Raw genomic sequence first — 16,425 nt, 5'->3', positions numbered from 1 at the left:
AAAGCAAAATTGCCCTCCCCAATATTGGTAGGCATTATCCAATCTATTGAGGGCCTGAATAGAATGAAAAGAAGGAGGAGGGGCAAATTCATTCTCTGTTTGATCTGGGACATCTGTCTTCTCCTGCCCTTAGACATCTGCACTCCTGGTTCTTGGGCCTCCAGACTCAGACCAAATTACATCACCAGCTTTCCTGGCTCTCCAGCTGCAGACAGCAAATCATGGGACTTCTCAGCCTCCATAATTGCGCCATATATATATATATATATACCAATACAGAATATATAGAGAGAATATATGTATTTCTGTTTCTCTGGAACAGAGAATCCTGACTACTACACTCCTGAATCAGGTCATGTTGTCTTAATGGCCACCACGCACCCACAGTCCTGCACAGTCATCAGAAACTCCTGTCACTCTGGAGGAAAAGACGGAAATTCAGACTTATTAATCTGCTATAAAAGACTCCTTTAAAATATATATATGGCATCTCATCTCCAAAGTGAAAACAGCTCCTCCATTCCAGACAGGTGAGCCTTCTGCTGCTCACCGCCTCCCGGCCTCCAAATTCTCCTGCTCCAGCCGCTTCGGGCTCACCCCACCCCCAGCCATGCATAAACTGCTGTGGGGAATCAGTTCTGCCTTGTATTTTAACGCTAATTGATTAGAGTTCTTTATATCATATATAAGACAATTTTTTTTTTTTTTTACAATAAGGAATTAATTTAAATGAACAAATCTTGTGACCAGTCGGAGGAGTAGGCAAAACAAGAGAGGAAGCAGCCTCTCTACTGCCAATGCCTTGGCTGAAAGGTACCCCAGCATGATAGGGGTCATTTGTATCCTAAACAATACAACAGAGAGCCTACTGGAGGGGGGTGGAGTCTACCAAAGACATGGCTGTGATGGAGGCCTTTCTTTTCCTTTTAATATTTCAACTTTTATTCAAGAAGGCTTGGACTTTCTGTTTACAAAATATTTTAACTTTGTTTTATTAAATATTAAATAAATGCAAATATTTATACAAATATTTCATAAAAGATATTTAAGCTTAGAAAGTAATGATACAAAGAGTGACAAAATAACATTATTTTTTTTTAACCTGAGGTCAATTCCATCTAAAACAATTCAAGCCACCTGTAGCTATTGATTTTATTGCAATAACCAACAGAGACCATGGTTACTCAACCTACCACCCCTGGCAGAAATCTTTCATAACTGTGATGATAGTGAAGGAAATATAAAAACGGCCAACCTCTTGAAAAGATGGAGCTAATTAAGGGGTCTGATGTGAAAGAAAAGTCTGAGGATGTTCTTAGGGAAATGCAGGAAGGAGAATTAGTCCAAGTGCATACATGTTAAGCTTACATGAATCTTTCATCGGTTGGGAAAAATTCAAAAGTTTGACATCCCACTGCGTGAGTGAGGCCAGGAAGAAACAGACGCCTCCATATATCGCTGGCAACAGTGCAAACAGCACAGTCCTGTGTGGCAGAACCTACAGTACGTACCAGAATTAGAAATGCATTTACCCTTCGACCCAGAAGACCCCTTCTGGGAATCCATCCCATAGATTTGCCCACACAAACGTAAACTTGCTTAGGTATAAGATTATTCATTGTGGCATTATCTGTAATAATAACTAACCAAAAACAACCCAAGTGTTTAGCAATGGGGGACTTATTAAACAGCCAACTCTGGTATATCTACCAATGGAATACTGTCAAAAAAACAGAGGAAGAGTTTTATGTGCTCTGGCATGGAAGGATATCCAGAGTAAGTAGTTAAAATTTTAAGAGGAAGGAGCAGAATATGTATAATATGCTTTTTTGAGTAAGAAAGGAAAAAATAAAGGTACATTTGCATAAAGAAACATCAGAAGGATAAATACATCACTATTATTATTATTTTTTTTTGCGATACGCGGGCCTGTCACTGTTGTGGCCTCTCCCATTGCGGAGCACAGGCTCCGGACGCGCAGGCTCAGCGGCCATGGCTCACGGGCCCAGCCGCTCCGCGGCATGTGGGATCTTCCCGGACCGGGGCACGAACCCGTGTCCGCTGCATCGGCAGGCGGACTCTCAACCACTGCGCCACCAGGGAAGCCCCACTTCACTATTATAATAAAAGTGGTTACTTTCAGGGGCAAAGTGAGAGAAAACAGAGGGTGGGAATGGAGTGAGAGTGACATTTCTCATGTACCTTTTGATGTAATTTTCATTTTAAACTATATAAATGTAATAGCTACTAAAAAGATTAGAAATTTTAAAAATCCATACATGATTTGTTAAAATCAAAGAATACAGAGAGCAGATATTCAGTAAGTGAGAAATAAAGAACATGCGTCAACAATATTTGGGTTTTATTTTTCTGAGCAAGCCCCTCCTCTGTTTCCATGCCCTTCTTTTTATTTAAAAAGAAAAAAAAAATCCAAATCTTGGAGATATTTCACGAAAATCCTGCCAAGGAAAATACCAACAGTTCAATGGGCACGGGAGCCCACAATGCAATAAAGAGAAAGCCATTAAATGTTCTGGATGGCTTGAGAAGCATGTTACATTTATTATTTTGGGTTATAAAATGTGCATGAAATATCACATTCCTTATTTTTTTCTCAATTAAATGGAATCTGCTCTGTGTCCCAAACTGCCAGACTGGAAGGAAATTGAACCCTGGTCATTAGTGGGGTTCCCTCCTCCCTTCATGAGACTATAAACTCTCAGGGGTTTATGCAGTGCCAGAAAAGCTGAGAGCAAGACAGGTCCTTACTAACTAGTGGTAGCTGTCAGCTCAGGCTGCTGTAACAGAATACCACAGACTAGGTGGCTTCAACAACAAACATCTCTTTATCACAGTTCTGGAGGCTGGGAAGACCAAGATTGGGTGCTGGTAGATTCAGTGTCTGGTAAGAGTTCTCTTCATGGTTTGCAGATGACCCCCTTCTCACTGTGTCCTCACAAGATGGTGGGTGGCGGCGGGGAGACACACCTCTGGTCTCTTCTTCTTCTTTTAAGGGCTCCACCCTCATGGCCTCATCTAAACTTAATTACCTCCCATCCATTACAATACCATTGCATTGGGGTTTCAGGTTTCAATATATGACTTTGAGGGTGACGCAAACATTCAGTCCATAGCAGCAGCCATTGTTTCTGTTGCTGCCTCTGATTTCAGAGGCTGCTGTCAACCCTGGAGGCCTCTGGGTCAGGCCCAGCACTACCCCTTACAGATGTCCATATCACTGACTGCAGAGTCTCCCCTGGCCTATATGGCCCAGCCTAGGAGAAACCATGCCTATCCTCTCTGGGCATTTGCCAGCAGTTGTTCAGCCTGGGTGTGCTCTGGGCAAAAATTAGGGGCCTGGGTCTCTACTACTCACTGGGGGGAGGGCACCAAATTTCCAGATCTCAGAGATTCTCAGTCTCTGCTCAGCACATGCTCACAGCCCACTTCTGTCTCTCTTAGCCTAGGTGTTTGCACATAATCCAAATGCCAACACTCACCGACTCTCTCCATACCCAAAACAGAAGCTCAGAATTGAGAACAAGGGCTTCATAACTTTCTCAGTGAGGGAAATATACATAGAGCAACAAAAACAGAACAAAAAAATAATTCCACAATAAATTATCTTGCCACAAGCCTGGCAGCCAGAAGAATTCTAATGGAATGAAGAGTTGTCAAATGCTATAGCCACACTGGCAAAGTGAGTTAAGGAGATGGATTCTTACAGAGCCAAGGACACAAAGGCTGTGGTCCAGGTAGAAATTCAAATGTTCCAGTTACCTATTGCTTCATAACTACTCCAAATCTAGTGGCTTAAAACAGCAATCATTGCCTCATATCTCATGATTTTATCTGTCATTTCAGCAGTTCTACTCCTATCAGTGTCTACTGGGGTCACACTCAGTTGGCAGAGGGGCTGGTCCAAAGTGTCCAAGACAGCTTTCCTCACATTTCTGTCTCCTTGGTGGGGATAACCGGGCTCTGCTTATGGTGACCACAGTGCTGGGCATGGCTGCTCCAGCATGCAGCCTCAAGGGAATTTAGACTTCCTGCATGGCGGCTCATGGCTCCCAGAGAGTGTTCCAAGAGACAGGAAGTGGAAGTTGCCTAGGTCTGGAAACTGGCTCAGCAACACCTCCACCAATTTTTGTTGATCGAAAAGCCACAGAACCCACCCAGATTCAAGGAGACCCCACTTCTCAGTGGGAGAAGTGACCAAAAGCGTTTGTGGCCATCTTTATTTAATCTCTAGCAGTGGATGGAATTAGTCCCCTTCCTCCAGGTGAGTCCAGGTGAGTTGAGACCTGCCGCAGCAATGGCACCAGTGAAACTGGGGGCTCTGGAGATGATACCAAGGAGACCTCAGACTTGATCAGCAGTGTCTGCCAGGTTGATGTGAGCAGCCCACAGGTCTTGCCGCTGGCTTTACACATGCTGATGCTCATATACAAGAGTCCAGCTAGTATTTTATGAAGGAGGCAGCAAATTGGGGGCTCACAATAACACAAACCCCATCTAATCCCTTTTAGTTTTTGCAGGAGCTGGAAAATGCATGAGATAAATTTAGGATGCCATGAAACAGTTGATCAAAAAAAAATATTGATTCACAGAAGATGTCAGGAATGAAAGAGCTGAAAGTCCTTCATGATTTAAGTTCTGCCCTGCCTCTCCTCCTCTTGATAAGACAAGAGCAAAGATCCTATGAAGAAGGCATGGAGCACCGTGGGCACTGAAATAATAGTAGACCATTCCCATCTCCTCACTCCATTCTGTAGTCTCATTTTTTGCACTTAAATCTCAAAAAATGTTTTACACAAATATAACATCCATAAAGGCACACGAATCCCAATGAACTTTCACACAGAGCACATCTGTGCAAACAGCACCCAGATTAAGGAATAGAACATTCTCAGGATGCCAGGGGCCTCCCTCATGTCCCCTTTTAGTCGCTACCCTCCCCTAAGGGTAAGCACTCTCCTGACCTCTGGAGTTGGGCTTTTTATAGATGTAATGGTGCCCTATGTGCCCTTGTGGGTCTGGCTTCTTCCACTCAACTTTTTGTCTGCAGCTTCACTGCATTGTCACATGGGGCTGTAGGATGATTTGTTTTCTTCACCGAGAAGTGTCCCACTGCATGAATCTGCTACAACTTTCCCTCCCGCTCTCCTGTGGAAGGGTATTGGGGTGGTTTCCAGTGTAGGCTGCAGCATGCTCCCTGGGGGACGTGGTGCATCTGTGTGGGGTGCAATCTAGACGCCCCCCATCTCCTGCCTCTGGCTGAGGCACAGGACTTCGCCGTGAGGTGACCGAGGCCCCGCCTTGCTGACAGCTCGTGCTGACATGGTGCTTCCTTCTCAGGGGCTACAGGCCCAAAGAAGCACGACAGAGGTCTCCCTCTGACGCCACAAACCTTTCTGCCATTTCTGCCCCTTCCCCAGGGCTCAGCCCAAGGCCCAGGGCTCAGCCCAAGGACCCCCATCGTCTAGGACCCACAAATGTCCACAGCCTCAGTGAGTCGCCTCCGCCCTCCAGTCCAAGGGAATCCCTTCGCATCGGGTTAAGAAGGTGGCTCTTAGTGTCTAGGTGCCGGGCTTATGTCATGAATCCATTCATTTCCCTCAGGGGACTAGGGTTTGAAACTTAGGAGCCAGAGAGGACCAGCAGGCCCTACCTCTCACCCTCTCTCTCCACTTCGATCCCTCCTTTCTCCCATCTCTTACCTACAATGTGGGCAGCACTATGTTGAATATGGTTCTTTTTCTAGAAGGGCCTGGTGTTTTCTCAGCCTGCACCAGAGAATAATAAGGCCCCCAAGACCCTGAAATTCCTTCCAACTTACTTGATGGCCTCTAATGGCAACACCCTCCAGTGTTGTGACCCAGGCAGGGAGCATGAGGTGCTCTACAGGGAGCTTTACAGTGGTGTTTGTGGCATTCAAGCTGGAAAGGCCCCCTTGGCCTCACCTTTCCCCCTCAGCCTCTCTGCCTCACCCCGCTCCCCAGTCTCCCTCCTGTGCACCCAAAGCTTGGTCAGCACTGCCCTCCTCAGATGCGGCCACACTCTCTCCTCACCCGGCATGTCTTCCCTGAGCCTCCTTGAACCACTTGCAGCCCCACCTGCCATGTCCAGAGCACCCAAAGGGAACAGGAAGGATTTGCTTGCAGCCAGGCCTCTCCATCCTAGTGGAGGTACCTGCTGGAGGACGGTGCAGCCAATCTAGACGCCCCACACACAGACGCCACCTCTGTGCCCCTCTCCGCCCGCTGCCTGGGCCTCTGAAGCTTCAGGACAATCTCAGGACCTTGGTTGCCAGGTGAGGTGGACAGACTGGCATCTGGGGAGTGAAGACACACATTACCCCTCCCGTTTCTCCCCGACCCCACACTGTGATTGTGACTACAGTGTTACATAACTACATCTGAAGCGAGACAGAACCTGAACCGTGGCAGGAGATGAGGTTGACTACATAAATTGCGAAAATGGAGGCGTGATTCAATCCATAAACTAAGTCGTGTGTGTAGACACCAACATTCTGGAGGCTGAACGCAGACCCAGACGCCCAAGATGTAGAGAGGGCTCCCCCTGGTGGCACTCCCAGAGGTTCCCCACGGAGCTGCAAGTCCCAGCTCAGGCCCAGAGCCCAAGCACAACCTGCTGTCTCAGGCTGGATTGGCAGACTTCAGTTGCTGCAGGGCCAAGTTAGGACTCCTGGCATTCTCTGTCCTGAGGTGACACCCCGTCCCAGGAAGAAAGGGTTTCTGGGGCAAACTTGCACGGGCACCTCAGGAGACGGTCTGGCCAAGCGGGGAGCCCAGTGTGTCTGGTGCTAGGGAAGCCTGCCCATGTCTGCTCCTCAGCCCCATTGGGCCTTATCACAGGCTGAGCCTTTGGAAAGGGAGCCAGGGCCTCTGGGTGGGGCAGAGGCTGCTTCTCCCTACCCCTGAATTCATAGCCAAGAGAGCACTCAAGCCGCAGATCTGGTTCTGTTTATATCGCAAAAGAGGCACCACTTTGTACGCAGCTCCGTGTTTAGATCACTGTGCCCATGGCACTGAGAAGTATTCTGGTGCAGCAGGAGAGGGGGCAGGAGCTGGGGCCATGTATTTGCCCTGCCTGCAGGCAGGGGTGCGTGTGGAATGTTGGACGAATTACTCATGGGGTCCTAAGGACATGGTGCATAATTCCGCACATGCATCCTGGCACCATATACACCATTATGTCCTGCAGGGACCCTACCACAGCTGAAACTTCTGGTTGTCCATCTAGGGACCATGTCAAGCCACCAATCTTTGCTCTCATATACTCCCTGGTACTGGATCTACCCTGGCTTGAGACCCCTGATGACATGGTGGCATGGAGCTCTCAAAGAGAAACCTTCCTCCTGTCCCAGAGCAGCTACCCCAGGGCTTCTCTGATGCGTCTTCACATTGGGTGGGGGACAGTAGCACTTCCTCCACTCTCATCTCAGGTAATGGCTGTAGAGCCTCCTACTTGCTCCAGCCTCAAGAAATCTATCAGGACATGATTGGAGGAACTTGTGAGAGTGGCTTCCTAACTCATAGCAGAGAGCTACAATGAATGCTTGTACATAAAGACACAGGCACACGAGTGAAACAGAATACACAGCCCAAGGCTTCCCGTACAAAGCAATGGTGGATAAACTATTAGAGAAAATACAAAACCCATATTCAACAAGTGGAGAATATCCCCATGGATATTCCCAGAAATTGACTATAAATGCAAAAGATGAACAGGGCTGATGCTGTGGCCTTTTGGAGTCTGGATACAGTAAAAGGCAGCTGCTAATTCAAGTCCTGTTGAATGATGAGAAAGAATTGAATTGCCCGCTTGAGGTGGGGGAACAGAGTCATCAATTCAGGTAAAAAATCCAGGAGCTGTGACTGACCTCTCCCCACCTTCTTCAAGAAAATAGATTGAAATAAGTTGCTGCTGACTTTGCCTGGGACTGTGGCCTATGGAGCAAATGGCGCAACACATGACCTTAACCCAGCCTCTTCTGTCATGGGGCTGGACCTGAGTCATCCTCAGGGTCAGGCCAGGGCAGGGACCCTGGCTGCCATATAAGACCTCACTCTGGACAGGGTTCCGAGGAGGGCAACTGCTCAGTCACTGGACAGGGAGGAGTGAGGAACCAGAGAAGAGAGATAGAAAACCTGGAAATGACCTGGAAACTAAAATTCCAAAATACACAAAAACTAACACTGAGGAAGGGAGTCAGCAACATCAACTCTCCAGAGACAGATTCATGCCAGGTGAAGTGAAAAGAATATGAAAACCAGAAAGAGACTTCAGCATTCTCAAAGAGATGATTGAACATATAATGTTCATTTAAAAAACAAGCAATTAGGGCTTCCCTGGTGGCGCAGTGGTTGAGCGTCCACCTGCCGATGCAGGGGACATGGGTTCGTGCCCCGATCCGGGAAGATCCCACGTACCGCGGAGCGGCTGGGCCTGTGAGCCATGGGTGCTGAGCCTGCGCGTCCGGAGCCTGTGCTCCGCAACGGGAGAGGCCACAACAGTGAGAGGCCCGCGTACCGCAAAAAACAAAAAAAAAAAACAAAAAAAACCCCAAGCAATTAGGAAATAAAGACCAGTAGAAAGATACCATCACAAAACAATGGAACAAAAAATATAATTCAAAAAATAGTTTGGGATAAATGTTTGGAAAATACATACATATGTAAAACATATATTAAAACAATTTGTTTTTCAATTATCTGAAAAGGACAGGATGTTCTAGACTGGCTGAAAGAAAAAAAAAAAGTGCCGGGAATTCCCTGGCGATCCAGTGGTTAGGACTCTGCGCTTTCATTGCAAAGGGTACAGGTTCAATTCCTGATCGGGGAATTCCACAAGCCACATGGCATGGCCAAAAAAAAAAAAAAAAAAATGCCAACAAAAGAAAGGAGTAGACTGATAAATTTTTTTAGTTAATAGAAAAAACATCAAACAAATAGGTTAGGAAAATATTGGCCATTTTGTATTTAAGGGCACAGGCTCTGAATCCAGACTTCCTGGGTAGGACCTTGGATAAGTTCACTGACCTCTCCGTGTTTCTGTTTCCTCCATAAAATGAGACTAATCATTGCACCTGCCTCATGGTGGTGGGTCAGGATTAACTGAGTTACTACATGTAAAACTCTTAGAACACTAGCTGGCACATAGAAAGCACTCAATAGTTATTTCTATTTTTATATTGTACCATGTAAGAAATTCAGACACAATTCACAGCAGAGAAACTATAACTAATTAACAATTATAGTGAAAAGTTCAACTTCACTAATAATGAAAGAAAATTAAAATAAATTAAAATTTTTACCTTTCTAGTTGGTAAAGACTGATAAAATGACTATACAGTATTCCTTCTCTAGCTATGGGGGGGTCATTTCCTAAAAATATTCATGAATGAAAATATTGTGATTAAGGAACTTAGGACTTTATGAAAAGTTAAGGGTTTGGGAGATCAAAATCATTAGCAAACCTGTGTTTTAGAAAGGTTTTATGTCACCTCACCATTAGGATGGCTACTATCAGAACAGAAAATAAGTGTTGGTGAGGATATGAAGCAATTAGAACGCTTGTGCACTGTTGGTGGGAATGTAAAGTAGTGGAGCAAAAGAGTGTGGTGGTTCCTTAACAAATTAAAAACAGAATACCATATGACCCAGCAATTCCACTTTTGGGGATATACCCAAAATAACTGAAAGCAGAATTTCAAAGAGATATTTATACACCCATGTTCATAGCAGCACAACTCACAATAGCTAAAAGGTGAAAGCAGCCCAAGTGTCTATCAATGAACGAATGAGTAAACAAAACATGGTCTCTACATATACAATGAAATATTATTCAGCCTTAAAAGAAAAGAAAATTCTAATACATGCTACAACATGGATGAACCTTGAGGATATTATGTTCTGTGAAATAAGCTGCCACAAAGAGACAAATACTGTAAGATTCCACCTCTAAGAATTAGGCAAATTTGTAGAGACAGAAAGTAGGATGGTGATTGCCAGGGACTAGGGGTAGTGGGAATGGGGAGTTGTTTCATGTGTACAGAGCTTCAGTCATGCAAGATGAAAAGAGTTCTGGAGATGGATGGTTGTGATGGTCACACAGCAATGTGAACGTGCTTAACAGTACTGAACTGTACACTTAAAAATAGTAAAGATGGTAAATTTCATGTTACGTGTATTTTACCACAATTTTTTTTAATTTTAAGATTTTGTTTTTTAAAAATATTCTTGGGACTTCCCTGGTGGCGCAGTGGTTGGGAATCTGCCTACTAATGCCGGGAACACGGGTTCGAGCCCTGGTCCCGGAGGATCCCACATGCCGCGGAACATCTGGGCCCGTGCACCACAAGTGCTGAGCCTGAGCTCTGGAGCCCGCGAACTACAGCTACTGAAGCCCGTGCACCTAGAGCCTGTGCTCTGCAACAAGAGAAAGCCCGTGCACAACAATGAAGACCCAACGCAGCCAAAAATAAATAAATTTATAAAAATATTCTTTATTTTTATTAAAATAAACTCATAAAGAGATGATCAATTTTACAAAACTTAGATTGGTAACTGCTGACTGAACAATGATTGATTGTCCATTAACCCTTTTTTACTGGAGAACATCCTCCAAAGTCTTCCCTCTCCTGCAGTTGCAATGAGATGTTTACAAATTAGTTCTAGTTTATTACCACTAATGGGCCTATGAAGAAGGATTTTGTTTGCATATAGTTCTCTATCCAAGCACTCAGCACCTCTCCAATTATCGGTAGTAATACGTAATGTATTGCAATTATGTAATGCAGTTATGAATCAGAGAAATAGTGTGGTCCAGGCAGAACGTGCTATCATGGTCACGGCAGGAAGAGAAACCTGTGCACTGCCTTGGAATAGCTCATGGTCCCAGCCCTGGGATTCTGATTCACTGGAGGGGGTGTGGCCTAGGCACAGGTGTGTGGAAAGGGCCTGGCTGGCTCTAATGTGCACCTGTGGAAGGGGTAGGATCAGGAAAGGGAGACTTGGCTTCTACTTGGGCTCCTCCCCCAACTTTCAGCTCAGCCATAGATGATGGTTTCCATTTCCTGGGTTTTTAAATAATTAATTAATTAATTCTTTTAAAATTTTGGCTGCGTTGGGTCTTCGTTGCTGTGCGTGGGTTTTCTCTAGTTGCCGCGAGTGGGCTTCTTGTCGCTGTGGAGCGTGGGCTCTAGGCACTCGGGCTTCAGTAGTTGTGGCACGCGGGCTTAGTAGTTGTGGCTCATAGGCTCTAGAGCGCAGGCTCAGTAGTTGTGGCACACGGGCTTAGTTGCTCCGCGGCATGTGGGATCTTCCCAGACCAGGGATCGAACCCATGTCCCCGGCATTGGCAGGTGGATTCTTAACAACTGTGCCACCAGGGAAGTCCCCATTTGCTGGGTTTTAATGTCCTCCTTTTGTTATAAAGTGGAAGAGTTGGACTGAGGTGGGGTCCCCATTCCATGGGAAGGCAACATGGTATGTGAGGAAAGAACACAGGCCTTAGGTATTCTCTCCAGAGTCATCTTCCACTCCTTTACCCTTACATCAGTCTTTCCTGCCTGGAAATCGGTCTCCTATCTCTCCCCACATGCCCTTGGCAGCTGTCTTCATTCAAACGTTCATCACCACTCACTGAGACAGTTTCAATAGCCTCCCAGCTATTTTTCCAGACACCAATCTTGTAATAGGAAAGAACCTTTGTATTCTCTTACAAGTTAATCACTAAAGGGATGTTGCCTATGAGCTTAAATTATACACAATGGCCCATCTCTGGGAACTCTGCCTCCCAGGTAAGCTAAAATACCTTAAAATACCTTTGTTCAGCTCATAGGAAACATCCTGATCTGGTCCACCTGTGAATGGCTGCAGGAAGGAAGAAGTTAACACATCCCCACCCTCCCTACCCCCCACTCCACCCCCCAAGTCTGGCTGGAACCAGGACTTAACTCCCTCCCTTTTTAGTATAAAAGAAGCCTGAATTCTAATTCTGGTAAGGTGGTTCTTTGGGACACCAGTCCGCCATCTTCTCGGTCTGCTGGCTTTCTTTTTTTTTTTTTTGCGGTACGCGGGCCTCTCACTGTTGTGGCCTCTCCCTTTGCGGAGCACAGGCTCCGGATGCGTAGGCTCAGCGGCCATGGCTCACGGGCCCAGCCGCTCTGCGGCATGTGGGATCTTCCCGGACCGGGGCACGAATCCGTGTCCGCTGCATCGGCAGGCGGACTCTCAACCACTGCGCCACCAGGGAAGCCCCTGGCTTTCTTTATAAAGTCGCTGTTCCTTGCCCCAGCAACTCATCTCTCGATTTATTAGCCTGTTGTGCAGCAAGCAGTAGGAGCTTGGACTCAGTAACAGTCTTTTGTTGTTGTTGAAGTACAGTTGATTTACAATGTTGTGGCAGTCTCTGCTGTACAGTAAAGTGACTCAGTTATACACATAGAGACATTCTTTTTTTATTCTTTTCCATTATGGTTTATCACAGGATATTGAATGTGGTTCCCTGTGTTCTACAGTAGGACCTTGTTGTTTATACACGGTAACAATCTTGATCCTCCCCAACCCACACTGGCACTGCCTCTGGTAGCATCTTTCATTGTGGATGAAATTTCTGGCTTCGTCACAAGGGTGTGTTTGCTCTGCCTTATACACCATTTTATCAGGTCATCAAGATCTTAGCAATCGCCAGGGAGCAGTTTACATTTTTGCCACATTGTTCCCAATATGCTGCTTTCTCCTCCTGTCTTCAGCAAACCCTCCGTGTTTTCCTTTGTATAAGAAATGAGCCAATGGGAGTTCCCTGGTGGTCTAGCAGTTAGGATCTGGTGCTTTCACTGCTATGGCCCAGGTTCAACCCCTGGTCAGGGATCTGAGATCCCGCAAGCCGTGTGGCGCGGCTAAAATTTAAAAAAAAAAGAAAAAGAAAAAGAAGGAAATGAGCCAGGATGTTATGCTGCAGGTTTGCCATTTTGACTTATTCCTCACAATCAGCAGAGCTCTAAAGGAATTCTGCTTTTGCTGGGAGTTGTGTCTCTGTCCACACATCTGGGCATTGGGTGTTCTGGGGCCTCAGTCAAAACACCTTCCTGGGTTTTCCACCTTGTCCTTGTGGGGTTAAAAAACAAACTTAGAAAGCTCCTTGAAGGGGAATTCCCTGCGGTCTAGTGATTAGGACTCAGTGCTTTCACTGCTGGGGCCCAGGTTCGATCCCTGGTCGGGGAACTAAGATCCCAAATGCTGCACAGTGCGGCCAAATAAAAAAAAATTAAAAACAGAAACAAACAAAAAAACTCCCTGAAGGCTGGGACTCTGTAGCATTTACTGTTTGTTCCCAACCCCTACATAGTGCCATAGTGCCTGGGATACTTATCAAATGACTCCATCCATCTAAGATAAATGTTAGAAAAAGTCCTTTAAAATTCCCCAGGGTCAAAAGTGTACAGAAGCACAAAACAAGCACTGAATGTTCTTACTTTTCTCAGTTCCCTCTTCCCATAATCGCTCTCACGTCTCCTCCTCCCACCTCCTCAGCTTCAAAAACCTACAGCAGATTCTTGGGCACCCGTTACCTCGGACTCCATACCCCACAAGCGCCAGAGTATATACAGATGCAACTAAAGGGACAGCCTAATCATCAGGGATCAACTCTAGTTGTCATCAGACTCCCACAGGACAGATGCCCAGACCAGATTGAGGTTCCATTGCTGGGGGAGAGGGGGATAATGGAGTTTGAAGCGGCAATCAGCTCTGCCTCCCAGAGTATGTCAAGATCCACGGCCAAATGATGAGATGGAGGAGGCTGCTGAGAAAGGACGTTCCGAGTAGACTTAGACGAGGAGGAGGTATTTCTGAGTAATTCTCCATTTGAACTTTGGGCTCCTGCGTGACTTGTTCTGTTCCCGTGGGTCACATGAGGCTGACATGAGAGACTGGGCTGTTTCACTTGCCCTAGGCCACAAAGCAAGAACTCATGCCATTTCCTAAGTCCAAGCCTGGGTCCTTTCCACTACCTATACATTTGCAAATCATGCTCAACAGATCCTTGGAGAACCACAGAGGCACCTGAGGGGCTCTTACGAGTATCTGGGTGGATGTACTGTGGGGAGGGCTCATCTCCTTCACCCTCTTCACACAGAGAAGCTCCACCTTCACGTTTTTGTTATACAGCGAGCTTCTCTATGAGACTTAATTTGATATACAGGTTAACCTGTCACTTTTTAAAAACCAGTCTGCTCTATAACTATTCTGTACTTTCCTTATTTATTGAGCATTTTACGATCAGATTATTTCATACATTCACAGGTTCTCCAAGTTGGAAGTTGTGGCTAGTACACAGGGGCTCCAGAAACAGCTCATCCCAGTTTGGTGCTAGCATCAGAAGATGCCACTCTCTAAAATAGAACTAAGATGAGGGAGGCTGAGGTCAGACACCTGCAGAGGTGACTTGGACGTGAGTGTGAACTAGGCTGGGATATTCCTCACCACTCAGTGGAGCACAGCATAGGCTGTACCGCATGTGAGCTCGGCTGGATCTCACTCACGGCAGCACACGGGGAGATGGTTTTTTAATAGAAGGTGTTGGTCTGAAGAGAAGAACAGAATGTGTCTGTCTTCAGATTACTTTCATTCAGTAGTCCGACATTGACTGGATGGAGAAAAGAAGGAAGCAGGGGACGGCAGTGGTCACAGATCTCTGGCTTTCAGAATAAGCAGGGGCGAAATCTACTGACCTCCATACAGGAGAGGGTGCTGAAGCCAGCCCACAGGGAGCCTTTGGGTGCATTTTAAAGACTCCTCCTCTGAGTGAATTAAGTAGGAAAAGGCGCGTCCTCTGGGCACAAGCGGTTGATAAGCATACATGCTCGGCAACGAAGAGCACACTTTTCATAAACTAGAAAAAAAAGGCCCCTTCCTCTGGGCAAACAGCCCTTGCACTATGCCGTGGTGAGAGCCCAAGGGAGCTGAGCACAAACTGGAATTCAGCCCTCCTCATCACCTTAGTGAGCTCATAGGCAGGGCCCTAGGCGCCAACTCTCCCTGCTCCTCCAGTTACCTGTTGGGGTACATAAGCCTGCATTCTACACATGAAAGCATTTTCAGTTCCAGACACCAGCAGCCTTGGAAGGGAGGAGGAAGGGGTGTGGAGAGGCTGCCACCCTCTTCTTTTTTGTGATGTGTGGACACAGGTTCATGTACACACACAGGCACACATGCGCACTTGTGCGCACATATGCAGTCAGGAACCTGTAGGGTAGAGCTTAAGCCACTGAATGTTTCAGTAAGAATAATGGTGCCTAAGAAATAGAATAGTTGACAGATTTGGGGGAGGGGGTTCTTACTACTCACAGTTCCTGGAATTATGTATAACTACGTCTTAGAAACCCAACAAATAATCAGTAAGTATAGAATTAAGGAATCACAGTGTGGTGAAGTTCAAGGAAGCTGATGTTACTCATAAGAGTAAATAAAGTAGAAAGTCCAGGGCCTAGGGTCACGGTGAAGAGCCCCGTGGATGATCTCTGGAGCTCCAGGCATTCAGAGAGGGCAGCTTGCAGAGACCTGATATGCATTCTCCCATTCCTCCTTCTAACAGAACTCCAGTTTTATTTCGCTTATCCATATTCCTCTGCTTTAAACAATTTTCTTTTTCTCAATGTCCCGTCCAGGTAGGAGTGACGGCACGACACAGTTCTGGCCAAGGGGGCGTCAGCCTAAGTCACTAAATGGGCTTGCAGAAGAGTTCTTTTCTGAAGCCAGCTCTCTGGTCTTGGGTCCCCTTTTCTCCTTCACTATCCCACTTCTTCCTGCCAGAAACATAAACATGGTAGTCTGAGTTCTAGCAGTCACCCTGAGAGCATTGATTCATTTACTCAACAAATACATGCTATTTTCCATGCTGGGGTTTCAGGGTGAAGAAAACAGACAATGATCCCTATGCTCAAGGAGCTTACAGATCATAAACAAATAGATACATAGTATGTCAGAATGTGGTAAGTGTCAAGGAGGAAAATAAATTAAGAAATGAGGTACTAGAGGCAGGACAGAGTCAGCCCTATAGATGATGGCTCAGGAGGCTAGAGGGAGCCAGGTTCCCATTAGGAGCCCTGTTCTCACCTTGAGAGTTACTTTAAATGCAGAAAAATTGAACCCTTAATTCGTTTATGTCACTGTTTTTCAGGTTTCTAATACTACCCTCTGAATGCCATCTCCAGCCGATAATGACCCTAAAAGAAAGCTGTGCTTGGCCAGGCTCCGTGAGTTTCTCAGATTTCATCCATGTGAATAGGTTGTTAGCTGATGACACAAACAGCGAGACAAGTGATAGATTCTTTTTTTTTTTTAATTGAAATATACTTGATTTACAGTGTTGTGCCAGATAGATTCTTGATAAAGT

At 46.0% G+C, this 16,425-nt stretch overlaps 1 long non-coding RNA gene across 2 annotated transcripts in view; it reads left to right on the top strand.

The window, feature by feature from the left end:
- The window catches only part of LOC111170674 (uncharacterized), a 70,354-nt gene extending 54,154 nt beyond the window's left edge, over positions 1-16,200 (top strand). The window contains exon 6 of one of the 2 annotated variants that reach the window (XR_016394581.1): positions 13,563-16,200. This is a non-coding gene — a long non-coding RNA (uncharacterized LOC111170674). The other variant, XR_016394580.1, reaches the window with a different exon arrangement.
- The last annotated feature ends 225 nt before the right edge of the window (positions 16,201-16,425 follow it).

This window comes from Delphinapterus leucas, chromosome 10, assembly GCF_059928025.1.
Source record: "Delphinapterus leucas isolate spDelLeu-1000000601 "Yukka" chromosome 10, BTC_Dleu_Yukka2, whole genome shotgun sequence".
NCBI lineage: Eukaryota > Metazoa > Chordata > Mammalia > Artiodactyla > Monodontidae > Delphinapterus > Delphinapterus leucas.
This window is presented reverse-complemented; position numbering and strand designations above follow the sequence as displayed.